Source organism: Ambystoma mexicanum, chromosome 10, assembly GCF_040938575.1.
Source record: "Ambystoma mexicanum isolate Mex_15411 chromosome 10, UKY_AmexF1_1, whole genome shotgun sequence".
Taxonomy (NCBI): domain Eukaryota; kingdom Metazoa; phylum Chordata; class Amphibia; order Caudata; family Ambystomatidae; genus Ambystoma; species Ambystoma mexicanum.
Genome location: NC_090932.1, coordinates 1,639,100,592 through 1,639,122,756, shown reverse-complemented (window position 1 = coordinate 1,639,122,756; position 22,165 = coordinate 1,639,100,592). Strand labels below are relative to the sequence as shown.

General features: G+C 49.1%; 1 protein-coding gene across 1 annotated transcript in view; it reads left to right on the top strand.

The window, feature by feature from the left end:
- The window catches only part of GP1BB (glycoprotein Ib platelet subunit beta), a 47,051-nt gene that overhangs the window by 15,717 nt on the left and 9,169 nt on the right, over window positions 1–22,165 (top strand). The window lies entirely within an intron of this gene.

Below are 22,165 nucleotides of genomic sequence, written 5' to 3'. Positions count from 1 at the left end.
TTAGCTATGATGGCTAGGCCACCTCCTCTATTATTGGGCCTGTCCATTCTGATTATTTGGCAATTTTCTGGAATGGCTATTGAGAGTGCTGGGCCTGCTACTTCGTGCAGCCATGATTCGGTGATTGCTAGGAGGTCGAGGTTGTTTGTGCATAAGGTGTCTGCTATTTCTGTGGGGTGGGCCACTAGCGAGCTCGCGTTGATCAAGGTTCCGGATATAGTGGTAGAGATGGGTGTGTCCTGGATTGTTACAGGGATGTGTTTGGGTTGGGTGGAGTTGTAGCAGGGTGTGGTTTGGTTTGGGCAGGTTTTAGTGTGTTGCGAGGTGGGTCTCTTGTTATGGTAGATAGGCTCGTAGAGGCGGGGTAGTCTGGCTCGTAGTCTGTTGTTTCTTTCTGAGGTTGGACATGGTGCGTTTTCTGCAGGGTGCATAGTTATGGCGGCGGTAGAGATGGCAAGGTGTAGTAAAGGTATGAGGAGGTATGGTAGGGTGGCTATTTGGTTCTTACTAAGTTACGTGGTGCGATTTGGGTCCGGGATCAGTGACAGTGGTGTGGATCGAGTATTGTATGGCTGGGCTTGCCGGTAACTAGTTTGATCTGGGTGGGGGCAGGCCTAAAGGGCAGCACCTAGAATCAGATGGTGCACAAGCTAAAATGCAATGTGGCAGCGCCTAGAATCAGAATAGTACATTAACTAAGATGCAATGGGGCGGCATCTAAAATCAGAATAGTACATTAACTAAGATGCAATGTGGCGGCACTTAAATTCAAAATAGTACATTAACTAATATGCAATGAGGCAGTAAGGACACTAGGGCTAGAAGCAAAAATGTGTACAGGTATGTAGGTTCAAATTAAACACACATGATACAGTAGGGCTAAGTTGCCATGATACAGTAGTGCTAAGTTGCCATGATACAGTAGTGCTAAGTTGCCATGATACAGTAGGGCTAAGTTCAATATCTACGCCGTGGCTAAGTTAAGCGACAAAGTGTAGGCGCTCATTATTATGTGCTAGTTCGGGAGCAGGCAGCATGCAGTCATTATGTCAAGATAGAAGGAAACAAGTAATGTCAGGAGAATTGGAGGCATAGATGTGGCAAGCGCGGTGAGGATACGTATGTAAAGGTAAAGCTGGGGGTAGGTCCGTGCAGGAGAATACTGTTTAAGCGCCAAGTGTCTGCACTACCGGAGCATAGTAGTGGGGCCAAGTCATTTTGGGCGCGTGCCATGTTAGGCAGAGTCAGGCAGGGCTGGTTTAGCAATGGACGTTGCCTCCAGCTCACAGGGATTGTGGGCGACGTGTAGCCATGCGATCGCAGGTTACAGGGAGCATGCAGCAGATCTTACCAGGTAAGCGCCGTGGGGACTATACGGCTCCAGACAGGCTCACGACAGGCACCTTTGTTGGTGTACCTTCGGTGGGGGAGCCGGCTGCCGCCTGCCGGCGTCTGGTTGGAGGAGAAGTCTGCGCAGCAGACCAATCAGGCGTCGGAGGCGGGATGCAGGCAAGCAATGCTCAAACGAAGTGCAGGGCGGCCATCTTTGACTATCTATCTATCTATCTATCTATCTATCTATCTATCTATCTATCTATCTATCTATCTATCTGTATATCTATCTATCTATCTATCTATCTATCTGTCTGTCTGTCTGTCTGTCTGTCTGTCTATCTATCTATCTATCTATCTGTATATCTATCTATCTATCTATCTATCTGTCTGTCTGTCTGTCTGTCTGTCTATCTGTCTGTCTGTCTGTCTGCCTGTCTGCCTGTCTGTCTGTCTGTCTGTCTGTCTGTCTGTCTGTCTGTCTATCTATCTATCTATCTATCTATCTATCTATCTATCTATCTATCTATCCAGCCATATGTCTGTCTGTCTGTCTGTCTGTCTGTCTGTCTGTCTGTCTATCTATCTATCTATCTATCTATCTATCTATCTATCTATCTATCTATCTATCTATCTATCTGTCTGTCTATCTGTCTGTCTATCTATCTATCTATCTATCTATCTATCTATCTATCTATCTATCTATCTATCTATCTATCTATCTATCTATCCAGCCATATGTCTGTCTGTCTATCTATCTATCTATCTATCTATCTATCTATCTATCTATCTATCTATCTATCTATCTGTCTGTCTGTCTGTCTGTCTATCTATCTATCTATCTATCTATCTATCTATCTATCTATCTATCTATCTATCTATCTATCTATCTGTCTGATAAATGTTTATATTGCGCCGCTCCCCGAAAGGCCTCAGGGCGCTCCCAGGACAGACAGACATGAAAGAACAATAGATAGGGTGTCATGTCTGCCCACTGGTTTGTCCGAGGCTTTGGGGAACATGTCCAATGCTTGGACAATGTGTGATAAGTGGAGGTATTTCAAGCTACAGAAGCAAAAGCTAATCCACTCCAAAATGGCTGCCGAAGACAACAGAATAAAGAGGCCTAACGGGAGTGGAAACACTTCTGGGTAAAGGTCATCATCCTCTTTACAATCAAGGAAGAAATTCGACCACTTGTCAGACAAGGGCCTTTCATGGGTGGCTTTTGCTCCCACATTCAACCTTCGTGCAGTGGACCTTGTTGGACTTTTGCCCCGCAGTTTGCTTACAATCCCTTTATCCAGTTTCTTCCTTTACACCCTATTCTTTCCATTACTTGTTTGTTTTCTTCCTCCCTGAACCTGCCTGATACCATTCTTCTCCATTCTGGCTCCAGGGGCCTGACATCCCTTTTCCCTGTTTAGCCTGCCGCTTGTGGGCTAATCCTTCTTTGGACCTGCACAATACCATTCATGCCTATTCTGCCACCTGGGGATGGACATCTAGTTGTTTCACAGTTGCCTCTTGTGTGTCATACTTACTGAGAGACTTTCTCACTGCACACCTGTTCAGAGACCTTATCTTTTACTTCCTCTTGCTGCGTTGAATATTTGCATTTGCCCTGTATTAGTATATGGTATTTCAGACTCATCACAGGTGGAGCAGTCCCATTTTTGGGGTTTCCCTGTACCCTGAGAGTCTTACAAATCTGGCTATTTTCCCCCTTTTTACTGGGGGTTCACTACTTTTTCCTCTCCCCAATGGGAGAGGCTTTTTTCTGTTGTCTCTGTGGTCCCCACTCTAGACTCTTGCAGCTAGAGGGAGGTTTTATCCAAATACATCCTACTAGGAGACCTCAACGTAGGCTTCAAGGACCCACAGGACAATAAAGCAACAGCCTGCCACAAAGCCTTAAGCGAGATGCAATTCTCCCAAATAGCGGACGCCCCGCTCACTCCAAAGGTAGAACCCTTGATTGAATACTCACCTTGAACATGGCGGTCACCACAACAGACATCCTTATGATGCAATGGACAGACCACCACCTCATCAAAATCAATGTAAATCTAGACACAGACACCACAGCTAGAACACCCAGCCTAGCACCCATCCAGGTTAGAAATAATCGTAAGCTCACCGCGGAGAATTTAAACCCCGACTCAACAACCTGCTAAATACCACTACCTTAACTAGCACCAACACCAAGAGCATCGCAGACCACTACCACCCATGTCTCAAACTCGCTATAGACAATGTTTCCCCTCTCTAAACTAAAATGCCCAAACCCAAACGGAGTTCCCCCTGGTTCAATGATGAACTCATAGAACTCAGAAGGAAAAAAGAGCCCTAGAATATTTACTCAGGAAAAATAACACCGCAGAACTCAAGGTCAAATTGCAGCAATTAGCCAAAACCTATAAACGTAGCGCACTCTCCCATAAAGCTGAATCACTCAATAATCGCATCGCCAACGCAGCCTGCGACGCTAAAGAACTGTTCTTCATTATCAGGGAACTAGAATCCCCCATCCAGACCACCAACCCCATGACTATCAGCAAAGCCTGGTGCACCACTATACAGGATGGCCTACCCGCCAAAGTGAACGTCCTCCAAAACAAAATAGCAGCACAAAAAACACTCCTAGGACTCACCGCCGCCCCTACTCATCCACCTGATACCAGCATAAGAACAGATGTACCTGAATTCCACTTCACTCAAGTCACCAATGACCAGGTGCTTAAAACCATAGCATCCCCGAAGAAGCCCTCTAACTGCAAAGGCGACAGCTCCCCCACGAAAGTAGTCAAAGACTGTGCCACCAAATCTGTCAATGAATCCTTCAACACTAGTGAAATGCCAGCATCCATCAAAGTAGCATGGGTCACACCCTTACTCAAGAAACCCACACTAGACCCAGCAATCCCCACAAATTACAGACCTATTACAACAGTGCCATTTCTCCTCAAAATCATAGAGAAAATAGCCTACACCCAAGTTCAAACCAACCTAGAACAGAACCACCTGTTAGGTGACAGACAATCAGGTTTCCGTCCCAGTCACAGCACAGAGACAGCCCTCTCAGATTTAAAAAACCAAATGGACTCTATTAAGGACTCCGGTAAACTGGGCATCCTTCTACTCCTGGACCTCTCTGTGGCATTCGATTTAGTCGACCACGATAAATTATGCAACACCCTTTCCACCAACATTCACTTCTCCAAGAAAGCCACCTCCTGGATAAAATCCTTCCTCTCTGACCGCACTTCAAGAGTTGCTCTAGGGGAAGAAGCAGCAGACCCCATCCCAGTACCGCTGGGAGTACCACAAGGATCCTGTCTCTCCCCTACACTCTACAATGCCTATACTAAACTACTCTTCGCAGCACTGGATGCTATGGGAGTAATCTACACAAATTTTGCTGACGACACACAAATACTTATTCCCATTATAGGTAACCTTGATCAGGACACGGCCTGTATTAACAAAATCTATTCCATCATCCAAAACTGGATGGCTAACAATAGTCTTTGCCTAAATGGTGAAAAAACAGAGATCCTCATAGTCGGCACCCCAGCTAGGGTCTGCAAACTCCACCCCGCTTACACCTCCATTGTGATAGATGGAACCCCCATCACAATTTCCAACAAAGTAAAAACATTAATAGTAATTCTAGACTCTAATCTCATTAGTGCACTCGCCTCCTCCACAGCCTATACAGCCAAGCTCATTACCCTAAGCAGACCCCTTCACTACCGCCAGAGCAGGCAACACCTGCTTCCCCATAGCAGCTCCGCGAATCTGGAACTCGCTCCCTACCCTCCTCAGTAACGAAACCTCCTTTCCCAAGTTCAAGAAACAACTAAAAACCTGGCTGTTCAATAAATACTAGCAGCACCTCCGCCACATAGCCCGCCATTCTGGCATTGGCTCAACTGCTTACATCTAACATGCCTGTAACTGCTAATACTGTTTTGAATACTGTTCCTGCAACTGTTAACAACTTTGGAATCCTGTAACCAAGATGTTTGACCAAGCTTCATGTACGCCGTGATACCCACGGGTTTGGGCGTGTACTCAAATGCAATAAATAAATAAATATGTTATGTCAGCGGAATGTATATAGCGCACGTTCAACAAGGCATCATGGCGCTCACCATGGTGGTGTCTTGGAAGTTTATTTCCGGTAAGGCTTTATCTTGTTATTCTGAATATTTCCTCTATACTGAACTCTGGCAGGTCTTTAAGTAAGACACTGCTCTCTCTTCCAGGGCCTCAGTCTTGGCATCCTGCTGCACTGATTGCTGCACTGATTCCTTCCCTGCGCCTTTGAGGGGATACATTTTCCCTAAGAGATGAGGACCAGGTCATCCTCAGTGTGGTTCCAGAAAACTGGCTTCCTAGGATTTTCTCAAGTGTCAGTTGACTACTTCCCCAGACGCCCCTGACTTTCGGTGCAAAGGGAAAAGCTGTCTGTGCTGCAAGATGTGAGGAACTTACTGCGTGCACAGCAGACACCACTTGGTGCTGGTGCGCATGTGGGGTGTGAGAAATGGGTGCCCGTGCACTGTTGACAATTTGTGCGTAGTGAGGACACACCACCATCTGAAGCACTTAAACCATTGCACCACAGATGTTTGCACAAGAGGTCTGTGCTCCACGTTGCCTGTGCCACAAATCACCACACACTCATTACGCGCAGTGGAAGGTCAGTCTGCCACTCTCACATTAGTTAAAAAACCTGATGCTCTAGGTCAATCACACATTACATGACAAGGTGAGGGAGAGGCAAGTGGTGATAAGGCCGGGCAGGCAAATACCACCGCTTCAAACACCAGTCCGGTGTCTGCAATGTGCAGGCTAAGGAAATCATTCCAGCCTACTCAAGTCTGATGAGGAGGTTTTCATTTATTAAAGAAGATGGCAGCTGCATAAGTAGGAAATCAAACATGAGGGTACATTGCCCAAATATGTCCGGATTACATAGTTACGTCTCATGGTCAATATCTGATGACATCCATACGTTACAGCAAATTGCCTAGAAATGTGTGCATGTACATCAGAAATCTTTACCGTCCGCAGGCTTTAGCTTGTCAAAACAGTTCAGCCGTGGACCAGGACATGATATGCCCGCAGCTCACAGACTGTCTGGGGCCTGGGACCTCTCTACATCCAGCTTTATCTCCTGAAATACCATCCAGCCAGAGCCCTTCCGTCTTCTGATGCCAACTCTCTGCAGGTCAAACGTTTCTCCAAGCAGAGAGTGGGAGGTAGAACCCTCTCCTCGGCTGGCGCTTCCTTCTGGAACAGCCTCCCTCGCCCTTCAGACTTGAGCCGGATCTTCTTAAGATCCGGATCCTTTTAAAGACCTTCCTTTTCTGCTCTTCCTTCCCTCTCCCCCTCCCGTGCTAACTCTCCATCTGCTGATGTACTGGGGCCTGCTCACTTCAGAGTCATACATGGGTCAACCACCCCCCACAAATCCCCCCCTAGCATTCTCTGCCAGCACTTGCACTTGGGCTCCCTTTCCTGGACAATCCCAATTTAGTCCTCATGTCCACTGCACTCCCCCCTGCTCTTTCCACTGACAATTGCCGCCTCGGCCCAAACATCACTTTCCCGCCCCCCCACCTATGGGGGCCCCTCACTTCTGCACTTCTCCCCCTTGCACTTATCACCTTGTTCATGCACCTGCACGGTAGGATTGTCACAAGAACAATATAACAGTTTATTTGTTGTGTTCTTATTCTCCCCCCAGCCCCCTTTTGTCTTGTGGCACCTGGGAACACCTGTGTATAGGCACCATACAAATGTCCAATAAATAGAATAAATGAAATAGCGAACCGTTAGTAAGATAAAGATCAGCTGGCCTTCCCGTGACGCGAGGCTCACATTCTAAGACGAGCAGAGCAATCCAAGCCAGTAGCAAGATTATACTGATAACAAGTAAGAGATAAAGTACATATAGGTTCTTCACACACAGCAAATCCCACGTTCCTTCCAAGGGCTCGCAGTCACAGTGAAAAATAAAATAAAAAACAGAGGCCTTTTTGGCTCCATCGCGGAAGGTACAGATTTCATAGCACCTAAGTGAGTTTAATCAGCTAAATGTAAGTATGCACACAAAATGGCTGAACATTGGTTCTGTCAATCATTTCCAAGACCTCACCACCTCAATGCTAAATAAACGTGTAAACTGTGCATCCACCAGGGGCACGGAATGAGAAGCAGTCGCATTACTTTTCCAGACATAAGATGGACATTTCATAGTGCATGTTTTTGCAACCACTACCACCAATATAACTGCAAATATTGCTTGACTTGTGGGGGTGTTTGCCGGGGCTCAGCCCTGGCACTTATTTCTGAGCCCCGGCACTTATTGTCTCAGACTCAGTTTAATTATGATGTGATGTTTTGGTACTTTATTTTTTTTAACTGCCAGTCACATAATAAACAGCTATACAATCACAGCAAAATGCAAATGATTGTGTTTAAAGACACACTTAAACATGTGTGTCATGTCAAGACACGACAAGTATGTTATTTAATGTGTATGTTGATTGGCATTTGTAAATCACACATCTTCCGTAGTGAGTACATCAATTAACCACAATAAGCCGGTGAAAGTTGCAGCTTGAACCCCATACATGTTCACAGCATGGGGAGTAGCCGTGGGTGGTGGCAACAGTGGGACAGGAGCTGTCCATCCTGATGCGTCATGGACGTGTTTGAAAATATTTGAGCCCTGGCACTTTATTTTTTTTTACAAATTAAGCCCTGTTATATAGAATCCAAACATATGACTGGTCAACCCAAACAGCATGAAACAGAGCGGCTTGTGCCTGGATGTGGAAACATGGGTTCCTATTTCTCCCATCTTACCCAGCAAAAGACAACAGGTAGCATCGACCACCTGGCAGACCCCCCTGCCCCAGAGCTGCTGACAGATAATCCAGTGCCCTTCTATTTTGAAAGGAATAGGTAGACACAGATTTCCTTTCTTCCTGCAAAGACGACAGGGTCTGGAGGGTGGCAGTAGCAAATATTTCAAGACCTGCGGGGACGTTTACCAAAGCACTCTCCTGCTCGATAAACCCTAACCGAGGAAAATGTGCTTGTTAGTGGAAGGTACACAGGTGTATATTATGTTAGGGTCTATGTGACATATTCGTATCTGAAATGAACGCAACAGAAAAGTGCAAAGTGTAAATCTTTGCATCGACAAAAATATCAAGTAATGCATTTGTAATTTTGAACACGTTGTAAAGCCCCTGCCCGCATTCCCCACCCTGAACACCTATGTAAGGTGAGGTGCACTTACCTTCCTTACTTACCTGTGTCTGTGAGGTTGTTGTGTGGTGACATGACCCTTATTGTAACTGGATATCCTCAATCACCTGTGAGGGTAAGAAGAAGGTGCTGTTGGTTCACAGTCCAGCAGATAGCAGTCTGTAGGTTGGCACCTGTGAACTTAGGCATTGGTCGGGGTGAAAGGTGGACATAGACTGCTGTATGCATGAGTTTGTATGTTAACTTGCATAACAGTAAAGAATTCTATAATCCATCTTTTAGCGTATGCTCTGATAACAGACTGGCCTCCAACATGCCAGCTTCATGCTATGATCCAGGGAAGCCTTTGATGTGGGCAGTGAACCGTAAGTAGTCATCACATGACTCAAATTGCTTTTAAAAAGCATATTCCCGATTTGCAGCCACAATGTTTAAGATGGCCGCCATGGAAAATAGTAGCCCTTTGTGTTCCTTCAGGCAGCTACAAACAGCTTGATTGGCTGGCAGTCTGCACATTAAAGCCAACCGCAGACCGGCAGGCGAAACCAGCCCACAACCAAAGGACCTCACCAAAGGGCCCTGTATGTGCATGTCCGGGCCTGGCTGGGCTTTGTGGGCCCCTTTACATTCTACAATCAGCAATATGCGCCTTGAGGCTGGGTACCTCATCCATGCACCCTGGGGCTATGGGATCCCCCCTCTGCTATCACGTGAGTGTTGACTGTTGCTCTGTTTGCCTGCCACATCTCTCCTGACTCTGTGCCTGTGCCACTCCTGACATTCTCTCTAATCTATCTCAGATGGCATTTCTTCCCAGTTCTACATGGTCATAAACACTAATTTTGTCTACCTTCCCGTGCTAACATTTCCACTGCCTACACCTTTGTACTGCTGGTGCTGCAATACCTCATTTAGGCGTTTGCTCATCCCACATTGTTTTTCTGGTAGTTAAAAATCTAATTTAGGGGTGTGCTCATCCCGCATTGTTACGCTGGTAGTTAAAAATTGAGTTTAGGTGTGTGCTCATCCCGCATTTTCTTGGAACTGCACTGACTGGTTATTCCCCTTTCCCTCTGTTATGGTCTGTTTTTCTGTTCCCTCACCCTCTTCAGTTCCCACTGTTTCTGCCCAGTCCCTGCTGTGTCTCCTTATGCGTCTGCTCCCCCTTGCATACTTCCTCACACGTACCTCAGCTGCTCTGCCTGGTGTAAGTGTACCACACTGTGCCCCTCATTATGACGCTTTCTATCTCTCCCATCTTCTCTAGCTGCTTCTCTATTTCCTATCCTTCTCCTCTTACTATGTCTGGCAGGAGGAAACTCAAGAAGGACACACTGGCTGCCTATCGCTGACACCTACATCAGTGCTTCCGCCAGAGAGACTCTCACCGACATCCTCTTTGTCGTTCCTTCTCCCGACCTATAGACTCTTCATATGGTTGCTCTGCTCTCTCCTTACTCTTCCTGACACATTAATGGTGGCACCCGCTGGGAGGTCCTTCTTGCCTCCTTTTCCACCTCCAGGGTCATCATAAATGTCTATTGAAATGGTACCATCCTGGGACAAGGGCCTCGACGCAACCTCTTTTTGAAAGGCTTCTTCCTCGCCTCATCAACTTTCCACTTTCCTCCTCTCGGGCTCCTTTGTCCTCTGTTTCTACGGCCGCCCAGTCTCCCTTGTCAGCTACGGCCCACCTTGGCTACCTTGCCTCCTACTAACCTCACCGCCTGTTTCACAACTGCTCCCTTGTCGCTTGCAACTGTACAGGCTCTTTTGCCTACACGCACTGCTCCACCACTCGGTTGCCCTTGCCACCCACTGCCGCTGCTTCTGGGGCCATATTGTCCCCTGTGCCCCTCCTACACTAGCTCCCTTGCCATCTACTACTGTCCTAGCTTCCTTGCCTACACTCCCCTCACCAACATCCTTGTCAGCCTCGGCTCCTCTGCCCCTTCCAACCTCTATCTCTTAAGCACTCTCGCCACTTACGGGGGGGACCACTATCCCCTGTACAACCCCTCGAAAGTCTTTTAAAAACAGCAATCCGCTCCACGTTGCAACGCTTAACTCTTGCTCTGCTGTCAAGCACTCCTCTGATATCTGCCACCTCCTTGAATTCCTGGATCTCAATGTCCTAGCCCTCACTGGGACATGGTGTAAGGACAGCTCTGCCACATGTTTTGACACACTACTCCCTGAAGGCTACAAGATCCTCTATGTACCCAGGCCTAACAAGCCAGGAAGGGGAGTAGCCCTGATAGTTCCCGAGTGGATCCCTGTACCCATCATTCACACTCAAGTCTACTCTTCCTTTGAATTTCTGGTCTGAAGGGTCTCTCTCTTCCCTTTCTCCAATCTTACTCTGGCCACCTTCTATCGGCTGCCAGGCCAGTCAACTCTCTTCCCCTTGGAATGGGCTGACCTGGCCTCCTCTCTCCTCTCCTCCTCCTCCCCCCAACTCCTCCTGCTGGGGGATCTTAACATGCATCTTGATTCTCCAGACTCTTCAGATCCTTTCCGCAACCTGTGCGACTCTCTTTCTCTCTCCATTGTTTCTTCTGGCCTGACGCACACCGCTGGCCACACCTTAGATGCTTTTATCTCTGCAGACATCCTTCTCTCTATCCCTCTCACTACCTCACTCTCCTGGACTGATCATTCTCTTCTCTCTTCCCACATGAAGCTCTCTTCTCCTCTAGCAATGGCCCACCCTTCACTGCCTCCGGCCTTCAAGGTCATCCGACCCATGAAAAGAGCGACATTGGGTGCCTTCACCTCCACCTACTCTGCTCCTTCTAGTCCTGCGGCGGACTCCCACCCCTGCACAGCCCTCTCTAACCTTCACCACTCCATTTCCAACACTCTTGACATTCTTTGCGCTTATGCACATTAAAGACAGGCATCACATTTAGTTTTTCAAGATTTAACCATTAGCTTATTCAATATCTGTGCCCTTCTGATTACATGTGTTTCGGCTACGTGCCTTTCTCAAATCTGGGCAATAATTGTTTCCTTTAATTCAAATAAGGGCAAGTCACCAAACTAAATAAGACATTACAGAAAACTAATCATGAATAAATATACATTTTAAACATTGTGACAGAGATATTGGGTTGGGAACAGGGACCTCTGAGGTCTCACCTGCTACCCCTGTGGTCTCCCTTGCTACCCCTAAAAATAAAAGTTTTGTCTTTCTTTTCTTTTTCTTTTTGTAATGTAAGCTCCTGGGCTGTGGCCAGCACCATGTGGCTCTTTACCTCTGGAGTGGCTGGCTTTCTTATTCAAGCATCCTAAAAAAGACAAAAAAGAACAGGGGTGTCACAAGTCTATCACTTTCATCACTGACCCTAAATAACAAAGAATAGGAATACCAAATAATGTGTCTTTCTGGAATTCTATACAATAATTGCTAGACTCTCTAAAGGTTTATTTCAGGCACACTTCAGGGGGTGAGTCACTGGTTTAGTCTGTTCTTAAACACCTCAACTCAGCCTTTCATCCTTCTGAGGTCGATAAATGAGTACCAACACAGGTTGGGTGATATTGGGTGTATATTTTTTCTGTATAAAGCGCTATAAAATATCACATCATTATCATTTGGTCATGGACGTCTGCTTGCATTCACAGTAATTTGGTAACATGGGCCTATACACACTGATCTTAACAATACATATGGCGATCCATTCTTGTATGAAATATACATCACTTTACAGTGATATCGTAACCATCTTTTTCTAGTGTACTTAGGAACATTGCTATGTGATGCCACGTCCTGTTTTGTCAAGGGGTGAAAGATCGTGTTCCATCGCTTCCTGCAATATCACTTCGGGGTGGGGTCACATGATATCACTTCCTGTGATGTCATCATAGGTCAAGGGTCATGTAATGTCACTTCTGCTACCCCAGGCATTTTGGTGAAATGACGTTCCTGGTTGGGAAAGGGGAGGAAGTTCAGGGTTTCAAAGAGAAGAAAAAGAAAGAAAAAAGAAATCAAAAGAAATACATATGAATTGACAGAAAATAGAAAATTGTAACGTGTTCCTCACAATTAGTCAATCCATATCAGTTATCAGTTGGGTCGGCATCAATTCCAAACTTTGTAGTTTCATGATGCAGTACCGCCTGGTTTACACTGGGTAGGGAGGCCATTTTAATCATATTCATTCACTTCTTTCTACCACATTACCGATATTCCTTGTTTAAAACTTGCCACATACTAGTGTCCTGCCATCCAGTATAGTGCAGCTCAGTTAGTTCTAGTCATTTAACCATATTGCACACATTGGGCCTCATTACGACCCTGGCGCTAAGTGAAAAACGATGGCGGTAAATGGTTACCGCCATCGTTTTCCGCCAGGTCCGATCATGACCCGTGACCGTTAACTACGATGCCATTAGCGGCATCGTAGTTAACGCTGGCGCTAACTGCGCCAAGGGTGCGCGCACGCGACCGGCCATACCGTACTTAGCGCCATGGCGGAAAGGTACGCAAATGCCGACCCAAGCGGACATGCACCTAACGCCATCACCCAGCCCGTTAAGTACCTTACCACCATGGTGCAAATAACGCCATCGCGAACCAACGGTAAAGGGCCATGTTAAGTGAATGCAGCTGCCACAGGTGCACAGAAACAGCACAGGTGAAGGCAATACAGACTCAGGGAAGCACAAAAAGAGCACACCCCACCCCTTCCCACACCCAGTCACACTCCACAATGATGCCAATACGACTAGCAATGTTGGGGCTGGAGGACCTGATAGCAATGCATGTGCTACAACAGCAACAACAACAACAACAGGCAGCACAGAGGAGACGCAGGAGGAGAAGGAGGGCAAGGCAGGCCCAGCAAGCCCCACCAGCACACCAAGTGCCACCACGCAGGCAGCCCCCAATCCCACGCATCAGAGCCAATCCATTCAACCTCACTGCTGAGCAGATCCACACCCTGTACCGTTTGGACCGGGACACCATCACCGCCATCGTAGACATGACACACAACGACATCGTCAGCATGATAGAAAGTCCAACCGCCATCCCCCCCTACTGAAGGTAGTGTCTGTACTCCACTTCCTGGCCACAGGCACCTACCAGCACACAGTGGGGCACCTGCATGGCATTTCACAACCATTATTCTCACGATCACTCATCCAAGTGCTCGATGCCCTCCTCAAGCACACAGACGACCACATCTCATTACCACGGACTGGCCAGGAGATTGCAAACACCAAAGTGGGTTTCCATGCACTAGCCGGCATAACCGGTTGCATTGGTGCCATCGACTGCACCCATGTGGAATTGGTGGTTCCACGTGCCATGAAGGTACCGTACCGCAACCGGAAACAGTTCCACTCAATCAACGTGCAAATGGTCTGTGACTCCAACAAGATCATCACACATTGTTGTGCCCGATTCCCCGGATCAACCCATGATTCTATGGTCCTGAGGAACTCCACAATACCACGCTACATGGAGCGACATACAGGCCCAAGATCCTGGCTACTCGGTGAGTCCAATGTCATGGAAGTGGGCAGGTGAATGACGTACCGATGCATACTCCACCTGGCAGAAAGGGGGGGGGGATGATGCATACTCCACCTGGCAGAAAGGGGGGGGATGATGCATACTCCACCTGGCAGAAAGGGGGGGGGATGATGCATACTCCACCTGGCAGAAAGGGGGTGGGGGGGATGATGCATACTCCACCTGGCAGAAAGGGGGGGGGATGATGCATACTCCACCTGGCTGTGAGTAACACAGAGAACGGAGACAGCGGATGGGCACTCACAATGCACACAACCCCTCTGCATACATTGGGTGATGGCATGCAAAACAGGACATGGGAGCCATGAGCATATACTGGTTGCATTGTGTGAATCAATCAGTGCATGTAGAAGTGAGCCAAAGTAACAGTTGGATGCGAGCCATGGTGGAACATCATGTTCCTGATCAGACAACATGACTGACACATACATTCTCGCCTACATACAGGTGATGCAGGCTATCCCCTGAAGAGGTGGCTCCTTACACCAGTCCGGAACCCGCAGAACCAGCACGAGGAGGACTTCAACCGTGCACATACACGTACTCGTGTGGTCATAGAGCAGACATTCGGACTATTGAAGGCACGGTTCCGAAGCCTCAGCAGGTCTGGTGGCGCACTCCTGTATGGCCATGAGAAGGTGGCAAAGATCGTCATGGCATGTGTCATGCTACACAATATGTGCGTCAGACGGAATGTGCCCCTGCCCCCTGACGCAGAACTGCAACCACCTGACGATGAGGATGAGGAGGGTGCAGATGGGGCGGCACCCCATGGAGAAGGCGATGCACAGGAGGGGCGTGCAATGCGCCAAAGTATCATCGACCACTGCTTCTAGCACACACGGCTGGTGTTTATCACATGGAGACTGCACTTGGGGCACTGTGTGTCTCTGGGACATGCACACTGTGGACTGTACACCAATAAAGCACACATACGCAATGAAAATGTCCACACATTACTTTTTTTGAAAGAATAAAGTGTATTGAAACTATGAAATGTCGTGTCACACCCCCTCCCACCTCCCCCCTGCACACCCCAACACACCCCCTCCCACCTCCCCCCTGCACACCCCAACACACCCCCTCCCACCTCCCCCTGCACACCCCAACACACCCCCTCCCACCTCCCCCCTGCACACCCCAACACACCCCCTCCCACCTCCCCCCTGCACACCCCAACACACCCCCTCCCACCTCCCCCCTGCACACCCCAACACACACCCTCTAGGTGTCAACAGATGCCTTTGACAGTGGCCACAGGCTGTTACAAGCCCCCTCTCCCGGCCCCCGGGGCACCCCTGGCTGTGGAGCGCAGGTTACGTCCAGAACGTCGCACGGTGCTGCTCTGTGCAGAACTGGCAGTGGAGGATGTCCCTGGCTGCCCCTGTGCATGCACATCCGGTAGGGTGTGGGTGTGCCCAGTGAGCGCACGACGCAAGGCGGCAAGTTCCGCACATATGTCCCTGGACATGGCCTGCATGGCATCCCTCAGGGTGGCAGTGCTCTGTGCTACTTCGGCCCTTGGGTCTCCGTGGCCTGTTCAATGGCAGACCTAGCCCCCACACATTCCACAGCATGCTCATTCAGCATCGTGGCCAGTTGATGCTGGCGTTCAGTGATGTCCTCGAGGGACTGCTGGCCCTGATGGCCCATGGCCAGTGCTGGTGGAGTGATGGAGGGGCTGCTCCCCTCCTGTGGAGTGTGGACAGGGCATGGGGTGGAAGGCCACTCCTCTACCTCTGTGTGCCCCTGTGTGTGATGCTCATGGGGGCTGGCGTCTGAGAAACAGGGGGAATGTAGTAGGTCAGTGGGGCTTCTGACCTCGTGCTCCATGTCTGAGTCTGAGCATGCAGCTGTTGCAGCTGTCTCACCAATGTTGCTGCTGGCCGCTGACCCCGTGCCTTCTGTGGCAGGCAATGTCGGTGGAGGTGGAGCAGCTGCTGCTGGCCTGCTGCCTACAGGGGTGCTTGCCGGTGGGACGTCAGGCATGCTGGCAGTGGGACCTGCTTGTAGTGGGGTCTGCCTCACTGCAGCTGAGGTTGAGGGTGCAGGGACGTTATTGATGGCCTTCTTGGCTATCTTCGGCGCAGGGGTGTCCTGGTCCTCTGGGTGTGAATCTGTGCGTGTGGTGGAGCAAAGGAGGGAGGGCGTTATTGATGAGTCTGCGGACTTTGGAATGACAATGATTGACATTATTCTGGTCAGTAGATGAGGCAGATTTCAGGCAGTGCCATGCAGGTTGTCTCCTATTAGTGTGGAATGTGGATGCAGGTATGCGGGTGCCAGCAGTGCATACAGGGTGGTGCTTGCATGTGGCTATGGGCAGTGTTGATATGTGTTGCATTTACACTCTAGGGCAACCTTGTGCTACGCATGATTGGACTGCAGTGACTATGGCATGTCTTGTTTGAGGCACCTACCTTCATCGCCTGATGTCGGAGCTCCCCTTTCCATCCCACCGACGCCTTCAATGGATTCCATGCCAATCGTGGTAGCACAGATCTCCTCCCACGGTTGGAGTTTTAGGGGGGATTCCGACCCTCCACCGGTACCCAGGGCAAGGTTGCGGTTTGCAGAGATGACGGCTCTGACCCGTATGCGGAGGTCGTCCCAGCGCTTCCTGCACTGCTGTGGGGTGCGGGGTACGGTCCCCACCGCGCTGACGCGCTCAGCCACCAGGGCCCAGATGGCCTTCTTCTTCCCTATGGCTGTCCTGGTCATTTCCGGGGAGAAAACGACACCTGCGTTGTCTTGCATGGTCTCCGTAAGCATGCAGAGTTCCTCCCGGCTGAATCTCTCCTGGCGCTGGCGGTCACATGCCTTTTTCACAGCTTTTGGCATTTTCGGGTACTTGGATGGGTGGGTGATAGGTTGGGACAGGTGTCAGGGTTGGGTCTGGTGTTGTTCGGTAGGATGGCAATGGATTGTGTTTTTAAAGATGGCCGACGGTCTGTTTCCCGTTCCGGCGCGATGACGCTATTTCCGGTTCTACTTTTTACGGCCGCCGCAAATTGCGGTGGCCGCTACTTACGGTGGCCGCTACTTACGGTGGCGGAAGTGCACCTTGCTCGCTTTACGATGCCGGTAGGGGCCTTTTACGCCATGGCGTTAATTGCATTACCGCCATGGCGTAATGCTCGTGCACGATGGGTCGTAATGTGGCGCTCTTTACGCCATCGGCCCACGGCGTAAACGCTCATTACGCCATGGCGGTAATGACGGACGATTACCGCCTGGGTCGTAATGAGGCCCATTGTTCTTTGGTAGCTCCATTCTGCCACATTATACATATTGGGCCTCATTACGACCCAGGCGGTAAGGGGTTTACGGCAGCGTTAACAGCGCCGACCCTTACCGCCTGAGTACGAGGTCCCTTAGCGCCATGGCGCTTTTAACACCTGCTTTTAGCAGGTGTTAAAATCCATGGCGCTAAGGGACCATGGAGTTAATTACGCCACCGTAATTTACGGTGGCGTAATTAACGCCTTCCCCACTCCCATTATGCCCTATGGGGCAAAAATGGGAATGGGGAAGGGTAAATGGGGATTGGGGACTTACCGCCCCGCCAAGGTCGGAATGGGGCGGTAAGTCCGCCAACCACCATGGCGTAAACGCAGTTTACGCCATGGTGGTAAAGTCACGGCCCAGGCGGTAACTTACCGCCTGGGTCGTAATGAGGCCCATTGTCGTATTTTAAATATACATGCAATGGTGGCATACCATCTCTCCCATGTCCTTGTGTGTGGTCTGTTTAATGTCAATGGGATAATCCCTCTCCAATAAAGCGTGTCAAAATCATCATTAGTTGTTAGTTTGTTTTATTCATATTGTATAACACAATTGTGCAATGCTGCTTGCACTATCATGTATCATGTTTATATTTCTCATGCTGCCCGTTGTCAGTGCTCATCAACAGTGCCTTCCATACGCTTTCATTCTTGCCACTGTCATGAGGGTCCATCTGAAGCCTTCCAAAAAGTGCAACTCTTGGTACGATTCCAAGATGGCTGCCCTTAAACGAAAGTGCAGAGCAGCGGAATGGAAATGGGGATCTTCAGGCGCACCATCTGACAAAATGGCCTGAGGTCTTCTCCAAAGGCAATATAGACTCTGCATCCGCTCCAAGAAAGGAGTCTATATTCAAGCCCACATCTCCGCGGCACTAACAACACGGCTGAACTCATCAAAGTCTGCAAGGAACTGGCCAATCCTACTGCAGCCTTTTCCTCTACTGCACACACCCAGGCCCTTTGCTCGGCCCTGGCTGTGCATTTCACTGCCAAAACACAGGACATCCTGTCCTCTCTCTCCCCCACACCTTTGCCTGCACTCACATCTTTTGGGCCCCCCTCATTCACCACCCCTCTTCTCTTCTCCCTCTCCCCTGTCACACCTAAGGAGGTCTCTAGACAAGTCCGGGCCATGAGAGCCTCCTCTGAACAGGTTGACCCTTCCCCTCCTAAAACCATCAAGGAAAACATTGATTCTCTTGCTTGAACTTGGCCGACCTCTGCAACCTCTCTTTCACCACTGGAGTTTTCCCCACTTTTCCCAAGCACTCTCTTGTGCACCTTCTGCTCAAAAAACCCTCTGCTGACCCTTCTATCCCAGCAAACTATCACCCGATCTCTATCACTCCTTTGCTGGGCAAACTCCTGGAGAAATTAGCTATCGCTCAACTTACCCTCCACACTGAATCTGTTGGTTGTCTCCATGACCATCAGTCTGGCTTTAGAGCATCCAGAGGCACGGAAACTGCTCTTCTGAACATCCATGAAGATCTGCTCTCAAATCTTGACTCCAAGTCTCCTTCTGTCCTCATTCTTCTTCATCTCTCTTCTGCCTTCGACACGTCAAACCACAACACCCTGATCTCCGGTCTCCGTGATACCCTGTGCATCACAGATCTGGCCCTGGCGTGGCTTGCCTCCTTTCTCTCTGACCATCCTTCTCAGGTGGAACTTGGGTCCTTTCTCTCCTCTATCTCTGTCTATACTTGTGGCCTCAGCCAGGGATCTAACCTATCCCCTTGGTTCTTCAATGTCTACATGGCCCCTCTGGCCCACAGGATCTCTACCTTCACCTCAGTGTTTTGCGGATGACACGTAGCTCTCTTTCAGGCTACCCTCGGCCTCTTCCTCCTCCTCACTCATTCCTGACTGTCTGCCCGCAGTTCAGTCTTGGTGTGCTGCTAATTATCCCTGCCTCAATGCCAGCAAGACAGAGATTGTACTCATTGGGACCCCTGCTCCCACTTTCCCAATTTCTCACTGACAGGCCTCCCTTGGCCCTGCGCCTCCTCCTGCTAGTGAGGCAAAAAATCTGGGGGTCATCTTTGACTCCACTCTCTCCTTCTCTTCTCACATCTCGGACATCTCTAAAAAGTCCAACTAACAGCTGCACCTCCTCAGAGGTATTCTTCCTTTCCTCTCCTTCCCCCAGAGGCTCACCGTCTCCAGCGCCCTGGTTCACTCTAGGCTGGACTATGGCAACAGCCTCTTTCTCTATATTCCTACTTCTACCCTGCATCCTCTGCAACTAATCCAGAACAGAACCGCAAGACTTATCCTTGGCCTCAAGCCCAGGGACCGCATCTCTCCGGCACTGAAATCTCTCCACTGGCTCCCCATGGCTTCTAGGATCAAGTTCACGACCCTCTGCATAGTCCACAGGGCTTTCTGGGCCTGGGGCCTGCAATATCTACAACAATCTCTTCCTAAATACTCTCCTTCTAGAGCTCTCCCCTGGGCCTCCTCCAACTCTCTGCAGGTGAGCTGCTTTTCCAACCAGAGATTTGGGGGTAGGTCCTTATCCTCTGCAGGTGCCTCCCTCTGGAACAGCCTCCCTGCCTTGAGCCAGAGCACCTTAAATTCTGGAAACTCCTCAAGACCTTCCTCTTATCCTCCTCCTTCTCTCTACCTCTCTCCTGCTAACCTCCTCTCTTTTTCTCTCCTGCCTCCTTCTCTTCCCTAACTCTGTTCAGTTTTTGCTGACATGTAGCCTAGTTCACCTCCAGAGTCTCACAGGTCCCAGGCTCCCCTGCCAGTCTCTGCACTTGCCTCCGAGCTTCTGCCCTATGTTAGGCACTACAGCACTTTCAGCATACGTTCCATGAGAGGGGTGACCTCTCTGCACTTAACCCAAGCCCTGCTGGACTGGGTGAACTTGTTCCCCTTCACCCCTCCCTTGCACTTCTGTCTGTACACTTGCATGACCTGAAATTACTAGGCTAGTAAGTTCTGTCTTGTCCCCCTTTGTCTCCCCTCCATAAATTGGTTGCGCCTGAAACACTTCATGCACTTGCACTAGGAGAAATGCCGTCAAGCCTTGTATGCTAGTTACTTTTTTGTGAGATCATTCGGGAACCTCAAGGCCTGGAAACGGAGCATAGCACAGGGGTAACGTGCTGGTCTTGAAAGCAAGACCACCCTGAGCAACAGAGTTTCAAAACCCGGATCCGCGATTAGAAACCAAACTCAGGTATTAAGCGCGTTATAAAACAAAAACAATTAAATAAGACTAACTACTGTATTCCCTTGCTCCCTTCCCGTCTTGAAGCACTTCACATGTGTATAAGCACTGTACAAATAAACAATTACAATTACACACTAGTTGTATGTTGAGGCTAGGGCAGCCTTTCTGGTTGCAGTTGGCAAATGCCCCCAAGTGACATATTTTTGAAGGCCAGGTGTGTGACACCAGTGGCACTGATGACTGTAGGCAACTTGATAGTGTCATGGAAGGCCTCCTCGCTGGTCAGAGGCCATGTGGTGCGTCTAATTTGGGCGCACATGCCACGGTTTCTTGTGTGTCCATACTGCTTTTCTGATGGACAGTTGGGGTATTGCCAGGGGGCCCACTGCGACTGATGCATACTAGTGTAGGACACTGAGGAGTTTTAGCTCCACACACTTGCCATGCAGGGCTCTCCTTTTGGGTGTGATGCCGCCCTCTATAATGCAGAAGATTTTGTAAATAGCCCTGTCGAGCTTCTTCCTCTGGATGCAATGCTTGCGGTGTACCCTGCCCGTGGAACGTTCTGTGCAGGTGTGTCACCACCCGGTGTGACCAATGTTCACTACTGCAAGCTGCAGCGGCTGGTGTATCTGTTCCATGTTGCGGTCATACCTGCTTACATTTGAAAATCAAAAACCCTGAGATGTGTCCCCGCCCACAGCCACACAAGACTCTGTCCCTTTGCACAGGGCTCCGCCCGCACACCCGGCCCACATGTCAAAAAGGTAAACTCGGTTGTTTTAGCTGTCATTAAAAACACTATTGCGGTTTGCACTTCACAGTGGAATGTAATACATTTCATTAAATTGGCTATTCATAATCAGCCAAATTGCATAGGACGAATGGCATTTGCCTTCCATAAAATCAATACACACACAAAACCAAGAGAGGATATTTTCTTCAAATAGTGTTTTTGAAAACGTTAAAATGTGTGCATGTTTTAAACTCCAAAAACCAATGCAAAGGTTTTCCCTGGAACTTGCAGTACCGAAATGGGACATTTCCCCATAGTTGTTTGTTGTTTTTCATCAGGTTATATGGTGCAGTGGTGAGGTGTCCAGCCTGCAAACCTGATGGCTGTGGTACAATCCCTGATGTCGGCTTTAATTCATGAATTCAAAGAGGACCTTCAATGCTTCTCACTTTAGCTGGGGGGAGAGGAGTCCACCCTCTCAAAAAAGTAGGTAGACGCAGTCCTGCTGCGTGAACCCTCGACTTCAGCCCTGGCAAACTGTCCAAAAAGAATGAAAGTTTAAGCAAAATAAACACATCGATACTGCTTTCAATCCAGTGTCATTAATGACACCACATTGAATGCAGTATTCTTCGCAGTATGTTGCTCCAGTCTGCATTCTTTTCGGTCTTGCCTGCATCCTGCCCACACCTCCACCCGATTGGCTACCTGCAGCGGTTGAACGGGAACCGGAAACTGCAGCGAAAACCCGGAGACTCCAGTGGCTTCCCAAGAGACCCGGAGCAGAGGCT